This window comes from Typopeltis vanoorti, chromosome 5 (assembly GCF_054136105.1).
Source record: "Typopeltis vanoorti isolate ZY-2024b chromosome 5, IOZ_Tvanoo_1.0, whole genome shotgun sequence".
Lineage (NCBI taxonomy): Eukaryota > Metazoa > Arthropoda > Arachnida > Uropygi > Thelyphonidae > Typopeltis > Typopeltis vanoorti.
This window is the reverse complement of record NC_143553.1, coordinates 17,096,309-17,113,071: the sequence shown is the minus strand read 5'-3', so window position 1 is coordinate 17,113,071 and position 16,763 is coordinate 17,096,309. Positions and strand designations below refer to the sequence as shown.

At 38.8% G+C, this 16,763-nt stretch overlaps 1 protein-coding gene across 2 annotated transcripts in view; it reads left to right on the top strand.

The window, feature by feature from the left end:
- LOC150106251 (mitochondrial 10-formyltetrahydrofolate dehydrogenase) overlaps positions 1-16,763 on the top strand; it is a 654,974-nt gene that overhangs the window by 507,975 nt on the left and 130,236 nt on the right. The window lies entirely within an intron of this gene.

The following is a 16,763-nucleotide window of genomic DNA, read 5'->3' as shown; positions in this document are numbered from 1 at the left end:
CAGGAATGGTAATTTCCTTTTTTTTTTCTATTTCTAATGTGAACTTGATTTTCGAATACGATTGTTCAGGAAATGTATAAAATCACCATGGTCTATCTGGGTATGCTTCCAGATAATAAACACATCAACACATCTCCTCCAGGCCTATAGTCATTTTTAGGATCGTTTGTGCTAGTCCTTCCTCAAATGTTTGCATTTATTAGAAGGGAATGATAGAGAGATGACTATTTCCAAGAGATATTATTGGCAGTAAAATCTTCCTTTCCAAGTGAAGAATTTCCAAGAGGATTGAAGGCAGTAATGGAAGAGGCATATGATGCCATATGGAAGTTGGTCTGCAAGTATATTCACTAATAATTCTGAATGGATTGCATAAGTACATAAAGGGGATATCTCTTCAATCCTATACAAAATAGTAGAAGCTCTCCTACATATCTTCTTTCAAAATACCTGTCAAATTGCCCAAGGCTCACATCAGACTTTCAAATTTCTTCTAGGAAAAACTCATCTCGTTTTGTAGAGATACTTACAGATATATTATATAAAATTCCTCCATGAAATATATTAGCCTGCTTTACTCTCTCTCTTTCTCTCTCTCTCTCACACACACGCACACATTGAGCCTATACATATCTGCAAGGAAATGTGTTTTGTATTATGGGAGATACTGAGATAGGAGTGTTGGTAGCTTGCTCCACCTTTGCAAGGAGTCGCCCAGTGTTGTACCACTTTACCCCAGTCCTGAAGATACTTACAGGCACAAACTTTGTTTCCACACACTTGAATAAAGGATTAAACTAAATTTATTATAGTCTGACCAAGTGAAAAATAAACTTTCAACATCTTTCTCTAACTCCAGAGTAAATTAATAAAAAGGTGGCATACTGTTTGGCAGCTCCTATAGGAGGAGATGACCTTGCTAATGCTTCTGCCTTGGTATCTCCACTTTGGCCTGGCTCCCACTGAAGAGACCTCAATAAAGGTCGAAATTAGTCTGGGTAGTGGCCCTTCCCTTAATGCATAACATTATACATATCCGCAAGGAGATGTGTTTTGCATTATGGGAGATACTGAGATAGGAGTGTTGGTAGCTTGCTCCACTTTTGCAAGGAGTCGCCCAGTGTTGTACCACTTTACCCCAGTCCTGAAGATACTTACAGGCACAAACTTTGTTTGCACACACTTGGATAAAGGATTAAACTAAATTTATTTAAGAAATGAGCTAAGAGAGGTAGCATACAAAAAGCAGGCCAAGAATCTGGATGAGTGTTACAAATTGGCCCGAGAGAGAGAAGAGGAGATGAGGGTGAGAGAAATTTATCATTCTTCTGCCCTGAGACAAGTGTGCCTTATGGAACGAGTCAGTGCCTCTAAGGATAGCTTAAAGACTGAGGAGAAAGTTATAAATCCTGGTACCCAGCATGTAAAGAATAGAAGGGATTCCAATCACGTTGAATCTAGAGGTCTAGCTGAGGACCCTGATTAAAATCAGAAGGACTTGTCAGTCCTAAGCAGTTAAGGAACCTCATTAAATTGGAGGTAGAGACTCATTAAAAGAGAGTGCTGAAATAACTGGATCATATATCAGACATGTTAAAGAAACATACGATAGAAAACACCCCCTGGTAGTTATCCTGACAAGGTGAGAGATAAGAATAGGACAAAAAAAAGAAATTTTAAAGGGGAGAGGGTTGAAATTAGTTCAGAGAGGAAGCGTATGCTCATTAACCTTGTTACACATCCTATGATGCCAGGAATTCAAGCCCATGCAGAAGAGCCTGAATCATATAAACTACAAAGTGTGGCAGCGGTAAATAGAAAGGGTAAAATTCCCCTAAAAATTGTGCAAGGCCTATTCGAAAATAGGCCTTGCACAATCCCTGTATGGGTCTATTTGATACAGTAGCTCACATTTCAGTTATCTCTTGGACTCTTTTTCGAAAATCGAGAGTCTAGACTCGAATAATATTATATAATTAACAAGTCCAGTCAGAATAACAGGAATAGCAAAAACCGAGCTTTCCACTTCAACAAAGGTAAATATAATTCTCACTATACCTTGCTTTCTTGTGAGTCTATCACATGAACTGATAGTCCTTCCTGAGACCTTGGATACAAGCGATAAGGTGATCCTAGGTCTCGATTTTCTGGAAAGATATCAGTTCATATGCAACTTGGCTGAGGGCACAATCTCTCTTTGTAGGATAGATCACCAGCCCAGTCTTAATTCTGAGGAAAGAGGGTCTCAGGAGAGAAGCAGGATGAGCGAGACTCTAGAGGTTGAAGTGATGAAATATGACAAGGAAAATTGTGATGGGAAGAAAACCATGCTAAATAGTGCCACTAGTATGGCCACTTTGGTAAATGAAAGGAAGGAAATAGAGGAATTTTCTTCATGGTCTTCCAACGCTTCGCAGGGGTCTTCACAGAAGAAATCACCTCCTTGTCCTGCACAGACCTAATTGAGCATGCTGTCCAAATCACCTCGACTTTCCCTGTCCATGTGAAGCAGTATTAAACACATGGAGCAACTGCAGAAACTATTGCAGTACTATGAGAAGGCAGGGATCATTGAAATATCAAACTCTCAATGGAACAGTCCATTTATATTAGTGGAAAAGCCCAATGGGAGTTTGAGATTCGTGTTGGATCTAAGAGAGGTGAACAAGTTCACAAAACCAGTTGACTTCCCTCTGTATAAAATAGAGGAACTGTTGATAGGTCTAGAGGGTGCTAAATACTTTTCTAAACTGGATCTGAACTCAGGCTATTTTCAAATCCCCATTAGAAAGGAAGACAGGAAGTCCTTTGATTTTATGATAAGGTGGAAAAAATACCAACTTTGTAGACTTTATCAGGCATGAGAAATTCTGCTATGTCTTTCAAATCACTAACAAACACTGTTCTTTCTGACATACTAGGGAACGGGGTAATCTGCTTTCAGGATGATCTGCTAATATACTCATTGGATATAAGAACACACAAAGAGATCCAGATGTGTGTCTTGACAAGGTTAGGCAGAGTAAAGTTCATTAAAATGCTCGAAGTGTCAGTTCTTCCTGAGAGAGGTAGAGTACTTAGATCATAAGGTCAGTGAGGCTAGGATAGTCGCTACCCAGACAAATGTGAGTGCCATTCTTGAGACCAGAGTCCCAAGGACTCTGAGGCAAGTTCACTGATATAGCAGGATGATAAACTTCCATAGGAAGTTCATTCCAAATTGCCCAAGGTTGATGAAGCCTATTGTTAAGTTAACAAAAAAAGGGATAAAGTTTAGATGGGGAGATGAGCAGCAAAGTGCATATGATTCTATAAACCTTGCCCTGACTAAGTCTCCAGTTCTAGCCTTTCCTCGGTTCGGGGAGATGTTCTTTCTCTCTGCTGATGCCTTTCATGACACCATAGCCTCTGTGCTGGAGTAGAAAGAAGGGAATAACTTCCAACCAATAGCTTTTATCAGTAGGAAGCTTTCATCCTCAGAAATAAATTATTCTGTCATTGAGAAGGAGGCATTAGCAATAGTGTTCTCCCTTAGAAAATTTAAATATTTGCTACTAGAACAGCATATCATTCTGAGATCAGACACCAACTCCTGTCTTTCTTGTCATCCATGAAGGATAAGAATTACAGGATTGTCATCCATGAAGGATAAGAATTATAAGAATTACTAAGGAGAAGGGTGACCATCAGGCGCAGGAACAGTATAAAGCTCAGGCCAGGATGGTAACAAGGGTGGTAAGAAAAGCAAAAGCAGATTACGAAAGGAAATTGGCCACGCAGGCTAAAGAGAATCCCAAACAGTTTTTTCAATATGTTGCAAGTAAAAGGAAAAATGCTCATGGTAGAATGATCTTAAAAAATGCTGAGGGTAGGGAGGTAACCGAATCAGTCGATATTGTGGAATTACTGAGCAAGCACTTTGCAAGAGTATATCATCCAGGTGGTGACTTTGCAGGAATGGAAGAACCAACAGCTTATACTGGAATTGTGATGAATGAAGTAGAGGTAACTAGTCTATTACAGAACCTCAATGTCAATACATCTGTGGGATTGGATGGTATACCAGCTCGTGTCGTATGTGAAGCGGCCAAAGAATTGTCAGTGCCCTTGACCATTTTGTTTAATTTGAGCCTCAGGACTGGGTCAGTCCCAAGGGGGTGGAAAGAGGGGAAAATAGTTCCACTGCACAAAGGTGGTTCCAAGGCTGCTGTTGTAAATTACCGGCCAATCAGCATAACAGGAATCATTATCAAGGTCTTAGAGAAAATAGTCAAGAGGAAAATACAAGATTGGATAGAAGAAAATGGGATACTGTATCGGGGACAGCATGGTTTTGTGAAGGGTAGGTCATGCCTCAGTAACTTGCTCACGTATTATAACACAGTGACGGCTGAACTGGATAAGGGTAATGGGTTTACAGTGATTCTACTGGAAATTGCTAAGGCCTTTGATAGGATACCACATGGAATTCTAATCAGTAAATTGCAGCATATGGGAATGGACATAGGGTTGGTGAGATGGATAGGAGAGTGGTTGACGGAGAGATATCAGAGAGTGGTTTACTCAGGAGTAGAGTCCACAAGACGGCCTGTGACTAGTGGTGTGCCACAAGGATCTGTTCTTGGACCACTGCTGTTTAATTTGATCATAAATGATATAGGAAAGGATCTGAGAGGAACAGTTCATTTGTTTGCGGATGATGCGAAGTTGGGTTGGGCAATAGTGAATGCAGATGACGTCAAAATTTTGCAGGATGATTTGGATAGATTGGAGGTCTGGGCTAAGGAGAATGGATATCAGTTTAATGTGGCAAAATGTAAGGTTATGCATTTTGGAGTGAAAAGATTGGCAGCAGTTTACTGCATTGGTGGAACCGTGCTCCAGGAAATTGATGAGGCACGAGATTTAGGAGTGTTGGTGGATAAGGAATTGAAATTTAGGGGACACATTGCAAAAGTGGCAAAATCAGCTCATCAAATCACTTGGTTGCTGAAGAATACGTTGACAAACAGAGACAAGCAGGTTATTGTTCCTCTGTATCAAGCCTTGATAAGACCCCATCTCGAATACTGTGCCCAGATTTGGTCACCTAGGTTTCTTCTTGATGGGGAGGAGGTAGAGAGGATCCAGAGGCGAGTGACCAAGATGATAGCAGGTCTGTGGAATGAACCTTATGAGAACAGGTTGAGGATTTGTGGGTTGCAAAAATTGGTTGATAGGCGGAGGAGGGGAGATATGATTGAGACATTAAAATTACTGAAGGGTTTCTATAAAATTAATTCAGAAGATATTTTTGAGAACAGGGCTGGTTGTGGGAGGACTAGGGGACATTCATGGAAACTGGGCAAAAGTGTGTCTAGTAAAGGTGTTAGAGCTGGGTTCTTTACTTTTAGAGTAGTGAATGAGTGGAATGCTCTCCCTGAGTCTGTGGTGGATTCTGTGACAGTGAATGAGTTGAAGGCGAGGTATGATAGATACTGTGTGAATGTCAAATAGTTGTGATGAATATGATTTGAGGCCTCCCTCGATGAGTCTAATGACTCCCTGGAGTTGCCCGTAATAATAGTAATAGTAATAGGATAATTAGGTGGACTCTAGAGCTGCAGGAGTACAATATTGACATTAAGTACATTCCTTGGGGAAAAAAATGTGATGGCTGACTATTTGTCAAGATCCTTAGATTCGAACCAAGAGGAGGAAGATCCTCTGAGTGAGAGAGGAAAATTATATCTTTGTTAATAAGATAGAGGAAATAGAGAAAAATTAAAACAAGTCTCCTCATCTTCAGAACTGTGAAAAAAACCCTTATTGTTGAGGTTCAGAAAGTGGACCCTGTGTGGAAGGGTGTGTATGATAGAATAAAGAGAGGTGAACAGCTTCCTGAAGAGTATTTATTCCTCAAGACATTATACATTGATAGAGACAGATTACTGTTATCCAGACAGGATGTCATAGGAAGATTGAAAGACAAAATCCTAGTCTCTACCGTCATGATACCATGGGTACTTTACACCTTCCATGACTTGAACCTTACCAGACATCAAGGGGTTTAGTTGAACCTGGCAATGAATAAGTGACAGGCATCTTTGGAAAGGAATGAGAGGCGACTTTGCCACTTATGTCTCCTCCTGTCATTTGTGTCAAAAGAAGTCTAACTTTGGGGGAAAGGCACTGTTACAACCCTTCCCCATCCCACCCTGTCCTTTTCAAGCAGTGGCTATTGATATTGTTAGGCTCCTTCCTACTACCCCAAGAGGAAACATGTATATACTTATAGTTATGGACATGTTTTCTAGATTTCTTGAGGCGACGGCCATGAAAGATCAGACCTCAAGAACAGTTGCCAACAAGTTTTTTAAGCTGGTGGTATCCAGATATGGGACACCCCAAACACTTTTGACAGATCAAGGTGTAAATTTTACGGCTGAGATTATGGTGCAGCTATGCAAGCTGCTCAAAATAAAAAATTTGTTCACCACACCCTATCACCCCCAGGGAAACGGAATGTGTGAAAGACTAAATAAGACACTAAAACACTCTCGTCAAATTAGCAAATAGTGAGATATTGAATTGGGATACATGCCTATCACACACGCTGTTCGCGTGAAGAACGACTATTCACTCTGCAATCAGAGAGGCACCTTCTGTCATCCTATATAGATTAGAGCTGAAGTTCCCCAGTGAGTTTAAGAGCTCTCATGTCAACATTGGATTCACTGACATTGATGATATTGAAATAATTTAATTGAGGGAAACAAAGTGAGTGGCTCAAGAGATAATTGCAGAATCCAGTAAGAATAACTCTCAAAGGACAAGAGCGTATGTAAATAAACTCAGGAAATACAAAGACCTAAGACCAGATAACTTAGTCCTCCTTGTACAAAAGACTAACAAAAAAAAGGAGGGGAAGAAGTGCATCGTGCCTGTATGAGATTCTGGAAAACTTTCCCCGGCAAACTTTAAGATTCAGGATAAGAAGGATCCAGAAAAGATAATAACTGTGCACTCTGACAGAATAAAGCTGTATAAAAGTAGAAATCACAGACTAGTATGCCTGGGGGACTCCTTGGAAAGGGTATTGGGGGAGAAAGAGGCATCCCTTCCAAAATAAATGTAGAGCAAATGGAGATTGGAAGAAAAGAGATCCCCACTGCAGAAATGCCGACAGCTCTAGGGATCAGAGTGTAAGAAACTCCAAGCAGAATAATAATGGAGTGAGAAATCCTGTACACCAGAGGATGAGTTTTGAAAAAGGATGCACTGAACAACCTGGATGGTGGGAATAACATATCCCTAGAGGAGATAACTGTGAAGTACCATAGATTCATGAATCAAGACTTCCAGGATGTTGGAATTAGGAATTCCCCTGAAATATCAAGAGAGAGGAGCAATAAGTTAAATGATGAAAATAGAGAATGCAATACAATTTGAGGTCAAGGAAAAAGTAGAAAACTGAAATAATGCTCATCGCCAGAGAGTGAGGGAAGTGAGATGTAAGAAAAAAATAAACACTTCAATTTGTTTTTGTTTTTTTGAGGAAAGTGTGGCCAATGTAAAATTTATAGCAGAAAAATTGTGCTTTGCTAAATTTTCGCAATCAATTTTTTCATTTTTTTTTCATTTTTTGATTTGAGCTAGTGATGGCATGTTTGGTTTTTCATTTCAACAGCCTTGACATCTTTTGGAAAACCAGGGCATAATTAGGGAATAGCAGATGAGAATACTGTGGGGAATGTATGTTTCTGTAAAATCTCTAGCAGAAAAATTTTGCTTTGCTAAATTTTCGCAATTGATTTTTCAGTTTTTTTCTCAATATTTAGTAATATTTAAAATATAATGTGCTAAATAAAATGTTACTAGAAAAGTGCATATACATTAACTATATGTAAAGCTATAAGTAGGGATTATGCCAGATTAGCGGTGGCGAAACACCACCCAAAGATTGCAAGGTCAACCGATGTTGACCGAACAGGCAGAAATGACATCATTGCTAAAGACTAATCCCAAAAAGACAGCATGTAGAACAAAGAGCGACATTTTGCATAAAAGGAGATTGTGGCTCTTGGCTCAGGGCTTTTTTTTGTTCCTGTTGGTGGGCTTTTCTTTTGCTGGTTGCCAAGGCTTTTTGTTCCGGTCATCAAAGTTTTTTCACCTTCTCTTCTTTTGGGCTCCCTTCTTGTCATCGAGGCTCTTCTCCTGTCGTGTGTCATTTTCCCGTCGAGTGCTGTGGGTTCTTCGTCTCCAGATAGCAGCAGGTCGATTTCCTCATCGATGGCTCTCATGTTTTAGTCTCCAGAAAGAGAGGGGTTACACACAAGCCCAGCGGTAACTACTACGGCTGATTGCATATCGAATATCCGACATAGGAAAATTCTACAAAAGACTGCCTGTGATGTCTAAGCAGCAAGAAGTTAACCCTGAAGAGAAGACGCTAAAATCCTGAAGAAGTATGCTGTAATTTGCTTGGACTCTTCTTATTCATGGTAAAATTGTAAGTAGGCACTACTTTTGTAAAACCCGAGCGAAAGCTCGGTCAACGTCCACCGACACTACCTAATTTCTGAGTTTCCATAACATAAAAATTAGGTCACTACTCCGACCAATAGGCAAAAACAAAAGTCCTTCTAAGGCAGATACACCAAGCTGACATGACATAGCTCTACACTTTTCCCGAAATGTTCCGATGACGATACACGATCGAAACGGTTAGCACCCCATTAACGCTCTCCCCTGGGCCTGTTTCCCATAAGGCCCTTCCTTTTCCCAAAGAAGCACCCTTAAATATAATAATATATATATGTATGTATGTATATTCTTTTTTTAAAAAAAAAATGGGTTTTCTAATTTAATCTTCCTACCTTGCCTCAAACAAAGTCCCTCGTTTCCTATCCCCCCCTTTTTTTTCGGCCTAACAGGAGAAGTATGGAGAACGAAGACATCCTAACATCCAAACAAGATATGTGCAAAATTTCTTCCTCTATTAGTCTGCATATATTTACCTCTAAAATACACCTATAATGCTCCTAAAAACTTCTTGAGTTAAAAGCGAATGTATTTAAAATAAGGGACACTCCTAAACAGAAACAGGCTAAAATAGCCGTATAAATAATAGTTTTTTAAGAGAAGTAACATGCGAATTTTCCCAGAAATAATACCTATAACTACTTTTGTATTTTTTAAGGAAGTGTATCTTGGAATTGAGAATGTACTTACAAGAAATCGATTGTAAACAGGCGCTAAGTAAGTCACAAGTTTTGCAGGAAGATTGTTTGTTAACTTGTATATTTAAATAATGAATGTAAGTTCAGTTACAAAATTGGGAGCAGTAATATTATGAAATTGTATACAGTAAGCAAGTATGTGCATAAGTTGTCTAACAAGTTAACCCAGTATTTGTGTGCCTTTTGGGTTTTGTCATATAAATTGCATTACCTGCTTGAAAAAGGTTGGAGCAAAATAATTTCACAGCATTTCATGTGTAATGTATTCTTGTCTAGTTCTAAAATAAATGTTTTTGTTTTGTAACTACCTGGCCTGTTCTTTAGCTAATGCACTATCTCCAAAAAAATGCAAACCTATGGGAATAATAAGTAACTAATAGTCAAGACTTCTGTGTAGAGAATTTGGATATATATTTAGTGATTAATTCCTGTTTTCCTCACCCTAACTTTCAAACAATATTTACTCAAATTAGATGGCACAGTCGGAAATAAAATAAATTTTCTAATTTGATTTGTATGAGAGTGGGGAACTGCATACATTAAATATACTTACAACACAGTTTGTTTAATAGCAGGGGGACAGAAATTGGTCACAGTGGGATTAACCTTGAGAAGTTTATGTTAAAGTATTTGCTAGTCTAAACATGGTGTAATTGAAAGAAGTGAAGTTAAATTAAAGTAAATAAATTAAGTTAATATATACAAAGGCCCATACTGACATTCAAAATTAAATAATTAATATTATTTAACATTTCCATGCTGGTGAGGATTACTTTGATTCATAGTTTGCTGCATTTGTTTGGGTTAGAAGGCCAGAAGCAATAGTCCAACCATGGGAATGACATAGAAGATGCGGAGGCTGTCCCATTTGGCGCCTTTATAATGCCATACTACTCGTGTATGGTAGCGGTTGTGTAAGCATTGTTGTATGGGAAGGAGAGGAGCACTAAATTGAGGTCAGAATTGCCTAGCAGGCCCACTACATTCACTGTGTATTTGGAAGTGTCATTGATGAGGAAGAGATCTAAGATGTTTGGGGAATGGATCGGGGGTTATCAGGTATTCTGGTTGGCATCTGAACAAGTTATGAAAGGTCATTAATGATATCAAATGTTTCAGTATCTCTGCTTGCAAGATCTATACAGCTGGAGAAAGAAAGTCAATTGGTGTTGTGGACATTAAGAGGATGAGTTCACTGTTGGAAAAGAGGGACTGCAGAAAATCAATTTTTAAGGAGAGAAATTGAAGACCTTATAGCGGTTGGTTGCATTGGGGGAGGGGGGTAATATGAAAACTGCAGTAAAAGATATCCTTGATGTATGGAGTTATTACTTTGAAAAATTGCTAAATGAAACAAGCAATACCTGCACAGTGGTAAAAAAGACAATGGAGAGGCATGCAATCAAGAATACATATCCATACTTGAGGTAGAAAAAGCCTGCAAAAAAGTGACACTAATGATTTTGAAAGCATATGGTGTGAGGTAGAGGTGGGCAAGACAGGATATTTAGTGGGGTGTTTTTAGTGGGGTGTTGCTACCGACCCAGGAGTACAGAGGGTGGGGACCAGGAAATGTTTAGACAGTTGAGCTTAGCAACTGCAAGAAGAATGATTGTTATCAGAGATTTTAACTACAGTAGTATAAACCAGGGAGAGGAAGATGCATGTAGCAATAAGGAAATGGAATTTCTAGAATTCTTGAGGGACAAATGTCTTAGGCAACATGTAATAGAGGGAATAAGAGGTTTAAGAATCTTGGATTTGGTTATAGCATCAGAAGAGTTGATAATAACTGAGATGACATCTCTCCCACCAGTTGGAGAGAGTGACCATATGGTTTTGACTTGGAAAATGAATAGACATGCAGGAGTATCAAAGAGACGGGAACGTATGTGGAATTATAAAGCAGGTGATTATAATAGTCTAAGACGTCAACTTGGGCAAGTTTCATGGAGAGAGGAATTGGAAGGCCGGGATATCATTATTGTGTGGGAAATTGTGAAAGAATATTTGTTAGCAGCAATGGTAAGTTGTATACCACGAGTGAACAAGAGGACACAGATTGGAGTAAAGTGGATGACAAACAATATTAAACAGGAATTGCATGTGAAAAAGAGGCTGTGGAAGAGATATAAGGAGACAGGAGAAGAGAAGATGCATGAAGAGTATAAGACACAGGCCAGAAAAAGGCCAAAAGACAAAATTGGAATATGAGAGGAGATTAGCCCTAAGATCCAAAGAAAATCCTAGGGAATTTTTTAGGTATGTGGCCAGTAGGAGGAGAAATGACTGTGTAAGAATGATATTGTGGGATAAAAATGGGAATAGAGTGACTGATGCAGCGGACATAGTAGAATTATTCAATGAACACTTTATTGGAGTATTTCATCCTGGAGGAGTCAGTTTTAATGCTAGAGGGATAGGGCAGGTTCAAGGTTTAGAGGTACAGGAGGAGAGTGTGTTACCGAGTACTGTGGATGTCAGTAAAGCTGTGGGACTGGATGGTATTTCACCATGAGTGTTGAGAGCATGTGCTAGGGAACTGACAGTGCCTTTGAACTGGATTTTCAATGAAAGTCTGGCTGCTGGAAAGGTGCCTGGAATGGGCACTATCTTAGCTGTGTTCATTCCATGGGCACAGCTAAGATAGTGCCATTGATTAAGGGCAGTAGCAGACTGGAAGTGTCTAATTATAGACCACTTTGTGTGTCATCAGTAGTTAGTAAGATCTTGGAGAAAGTAGTGAAGGACTGTATACAGCATTGGGCAGATGAGGGTAATGTTATCTGTGAGAGTCAACATGGATTTGTGAAGGGGCGCTCTTGTTTTAGCAATATGCTAGCCTTTTATGATAAAGTTACAAGAGCGTTAAATGAGGGAAAGGCATATACTGCCATTTTCTTAGGCTTAGCGAAAGCATTTGACAGGGTGCCACATGATAAGCTGATATTTAAGTTGCAGCACATGGGTCTGGATGTCAGATTGGTCAACTGGATTCAGGATTGGCTGTCCGATAGGTATCAGAGAGTTGTGTATTGTGGGGCAGTTTCAAGGAAGCAGAGAGTTACAAGTGGGGTACCACAGGGCAGAATACTGGGACCTATATTGTTTAACCTATATAATAATGACATTGTCAGTGGATTGCAAGTGGATATTCAGTTGTTTGCAGATGATGCGAAGCTGGGAAGGATTATTAGTAATAGTGCAGATGCGGCAGCCCTGCAAGAGGGTTTGAATAAGCTAGATGGATGATTAAATGATAGATGAATAAGATAGATGGGCAAATGAATCGGTTTAATGCAGCAAAATGTAAGGTCTTGAGGTTTGGGAAACATCGATGGAACACTGCATTCTTTATGGGAGCAGTTATACTGGAGGAAGCAGGGGAGAGAAGAGAGATCTGGGATTGATAGAAACCTGAAATTTAGGGGACATATTGCAAAGGTGGTGAAGGTAACACAGAGGATTGCTGCAATGATGAGAAGGACACTGACCTGCAGAGATAAAACAGTTATCATTCCATTGTATAAGACTCTGATCAGACCACACTTGGACTATTGTGCTCAGATTTGGTCCCCACGATTTGAAGGGGATAAATTAACTGTTGAAAGGGTACAAAGGTGGATAACGACGATGGTTTCAGGACTGTACAATGATAGTTATGGGGATCGGCTGAGGAAATGTGGACTGTAGAGTTTGTTGGATAGAAGGAGAGGTGATATGATTGAGACTTTTAAACTGTTGGGAGGTGGTTACATGGTTGACACTGGGGAGTTCTTTCGCTTGGTTGAACAGTGGGTAGGAGTGATGACAAGAGGTCATCCCTGGAAGTTCCGAAAGGGAACTGTGAGCAAAAGGGTGAGGAGTAGTTTCTTTGCATGGAGGGTGGTTTAACCATGGAATGCATTGCCTGATGGAGTGGTGAGAGCGAGAACGGTCAACGAGTTCAAATAGTGGTATGATAGACTTTGTGTTTCTTGGGGCGGGGGGGGACCTCTCCTCGATGAGTCTTGATAGACTTTGTTTCTTAGGAAGGACCTCCCAGATGAGTCTTTTGACTCCATGGAGGCCTGAATAATAATAATAATAAAAGCCCGAAATTTGGAAAGGTAGCAGAAGTAGATGATATTTGACCAGAAATGCTCAAGTATTGAGTTATAAAAGTGTTTTGCAGTGGCTGCACTGCACAGTTCAGAAGGAAAGAGGACGAATACCAGATGATTGCAGTAGAACTCTCATAGTGCCCATATACAAAAATGGAAATAAAACTGAATTTGAAAATTGCAGCAGTATTTCCCTCCTGAGTGTTCCTGGTAAGAAATTATGCAAGTGCACTTGAGAAATGGTTGAGAAGGATTGTGGAGGAGAACAAGCTGGGATTCAGGCCAAATAGAGACTGTCAAGATCAGATTTTCGCTTTACAACAAATAGATGAGAAATTGTTAGAATATAACAAAGGTCTGTATTTAAGTTTTATAGTCTTGCAAAAGGCATATGACTAAGTGCCAAGAGAAAAGATGTTCAAAATGCTACAGTTATATGGTGTCGTTGGGGCATTATATCAAGCAATACTTTAGTCTTTATATCAATTGTAAGTCAACAGTTAGAACTGAAGGAAGTAGAAGATGATGGTTTTATGTTAAATCTGGTATCAGACAAGGATGTACATTATCCCCTCTGTTATTTATTATCTATATGGATCAGATTATGAAGGAAAGTGGTATTAAACCTGATATCAAACTTGGAGATGTTAATCTCAGCTCTGTACTTTATGCAGATGATGTTGTACTTTTGAATAAATCCAGTACAAGTCTGCAAGATTTCCTGACTAAATTCAATAACTGTTGTAATAGATATGATATGAAGGTGAGCAATAACAAGACAAAGATGATGAAAATAGGCAGATGCGTTGAAAATATCAACTGCATTGTGAACGGAGAACCTATAGAAGAAGTGAAACATTTCGACTACTTAGGCATAATATTTAGTGAAGATGGTAAATTAAATATGGAAATGGACAACAGAATCAACAAACCTGGTATGGTAGGAAATCAATTGAATAAATTTATATGGAATAAGAGAGAAATTAGTCAGAACACTAAATTAGCTGTATACAAGACAGTGTTCAAACCAGGTTTAACTTATGGATCTGAGAGCTGGGTCAGAAGTAAAACATTTGACTAAAGACTGCAGATATGAGAGTCCTGAGAAAGATTAGGGGCACGAACAGATGGTATCAATGGCAATATCATATTAAAAATGAGGATGTTAGGAAAGAACTTGACGTTGTTAGCAGAGCTAATCTCAGGTGGTATGGTCAGTAGCAAAACAAGTGTTTTCTGCCAGTTTGTGAGAAAAAAGACCCAGAGGAAGACCAAGATATAGGTGAATTGATACAGTAAAATATATTAGAAGACAAAAATATAAAATCTGATAATGGAGTCTTGATTGATTTGGAGGAAAATTGTTGATAGGAAGTAAATTGTTGTTAGTAAAGATGAAATTCTTCATGTAGTACTATTATAATATCCTGTGCTCCTCTTGAAGGTACATCTCTGGAATTTGATGATGATTATAATCTGGATTTCATTAATTAGGGTGCATAAAATCTGAGACCTCTGTTATTCTACATACTAAGTATATACACAACAATATATAGACTTCAAATAATGTGCTAATAATAAGACTCAATTCTGTATTTAATATTTTTCAATTTGTAAGATAACAGTGTAAAGAAGTTGAGGTGTCTGTTTGTAATATCTTTCTGAAGATGCTATCAACAGGAAAAAAAGGACAAGTAAACGTGTTGAAATAGCATTCAGTTTAAATAGTGAATTTCTGTGAATTTTACCCAGTTAATTATTTATGTAATTATTAATATGTCCTTATACTTATTATTAAAAAAAAAAACTTCATGCCCTCCTACTCACCACCTTTTTTCACATCTTCCAGTAATTGCGTCTTGTCGTTCCTTCCCCTTGTTCTACCATTTGAAAAATCATCCTCTTCTCTTGACAATGCAGTAAATTCACTCTCAACAGCTTAAGTGTCTCAATCATATTACCTCTTCATGACATAGGAATGCATGACATGATTATTCCCCTATGTATCCTCTCTACAGTTTATTTATCCATTTCAAATCCTGTGACCAGATCTCAGCACAATAATGTAGTTATTGCATGATCAGGACAATGGTATCACTACTCTTTTATCTCCACTGGTCAGAGTCTGCAGCAGCCTCTGAATTAACTTCACCAGTTTTATCATTTGTCCTCTAAACTTTAAATTTTTATTGACTATCACCCCATAATCTCTTGCCTCCTCCACTTCCTCTAGTACAGATTCACCATATAATATGCAGCCCATCAGTGCATTCCAATTTGTCAAGGCCCTACATTTAGACATCCCTGTTCATCTACCCATCAGTCCAACTTATTCAAATCCTGCTGAAGGACTACCACATTGGCACTATTACTAATAACTTTTCCAATCTTAATACAATCTGTAAACAACTGAATATCTCCTGCAATCCATTAACAGTATTGTTTGTATAATGGTTAAACAATACGGTTCCCAATACTTGAACCTCTGAGGGATTCCACTTGTAACCTCCTGCTTCCTTGATATCACTCCCTTATGAACAACTCTAATATCAGACTCCCAATTTCCAATCCAATTCACTAACCTGATATCTAAACCCATATCTGTAACTTAAATATCATGTTGAAAGTTTATTTTTCACTTGGTTAGACTATAATAAATTTAGTTTAATCCTTTATCCAAGTGTTAGCAAACAAAGTTTGCACCTGAAAATATCTTCAGGACTGAATATGGTGTTGGTAGGTGTTGGTGTTGTACTACCTTACTGGGGTAAGGCAGTACAACTCGTAGCAAAGGTGGACCAAGCTAACAACACTCCTATCCCAGTATCTCCCATAATGCAAAACTCATCTCCTTGCAGATATGTATAATGTTATGCATTAAGGGATTGGCCACTACCCAGACTAGTTTCGACCTTTATTGAGGTCTCTTCAGTGGGAGCCAGGCCCAGAGGTGGAGATACCAGGCAGAAGCAACAGCGAGGTCATCTTTACCCATAGGAGTTGCCAAAAGGTGTGCCACCTTTTTTATTAAATTACTCTGGATTTAGAGAAAGATGTTGAAAGTTTATTTTTCACTTGGATAGACTATAATAAATTTAGTTTAATCTTTATCCAAGTGTGAGCAAACATAGTTTGTGCCTGAAAATATCTTCAGGACTGAATATGGTAGAGTACTACCTTACTGGGGTGTCTCCCCTTACTGGGAGATACTGGGATAGGAGTGTTGTTAGCTTGTACCACCTTTGCTACGAGTTGCCCGTGTTGTACTGCCTTACCCCAGTAAGGTAGTACACCATATTCAATCTTGAAGATATTTTCAGGTGCAAACTTTGTTTGCTCACACTTGGATATAGGATTAAACTAAATTTATTATAACTTAAATATCTGTTTATCATTGTAGCATATTATCAAATACTACTACTACTCTTTGGCATTTCAG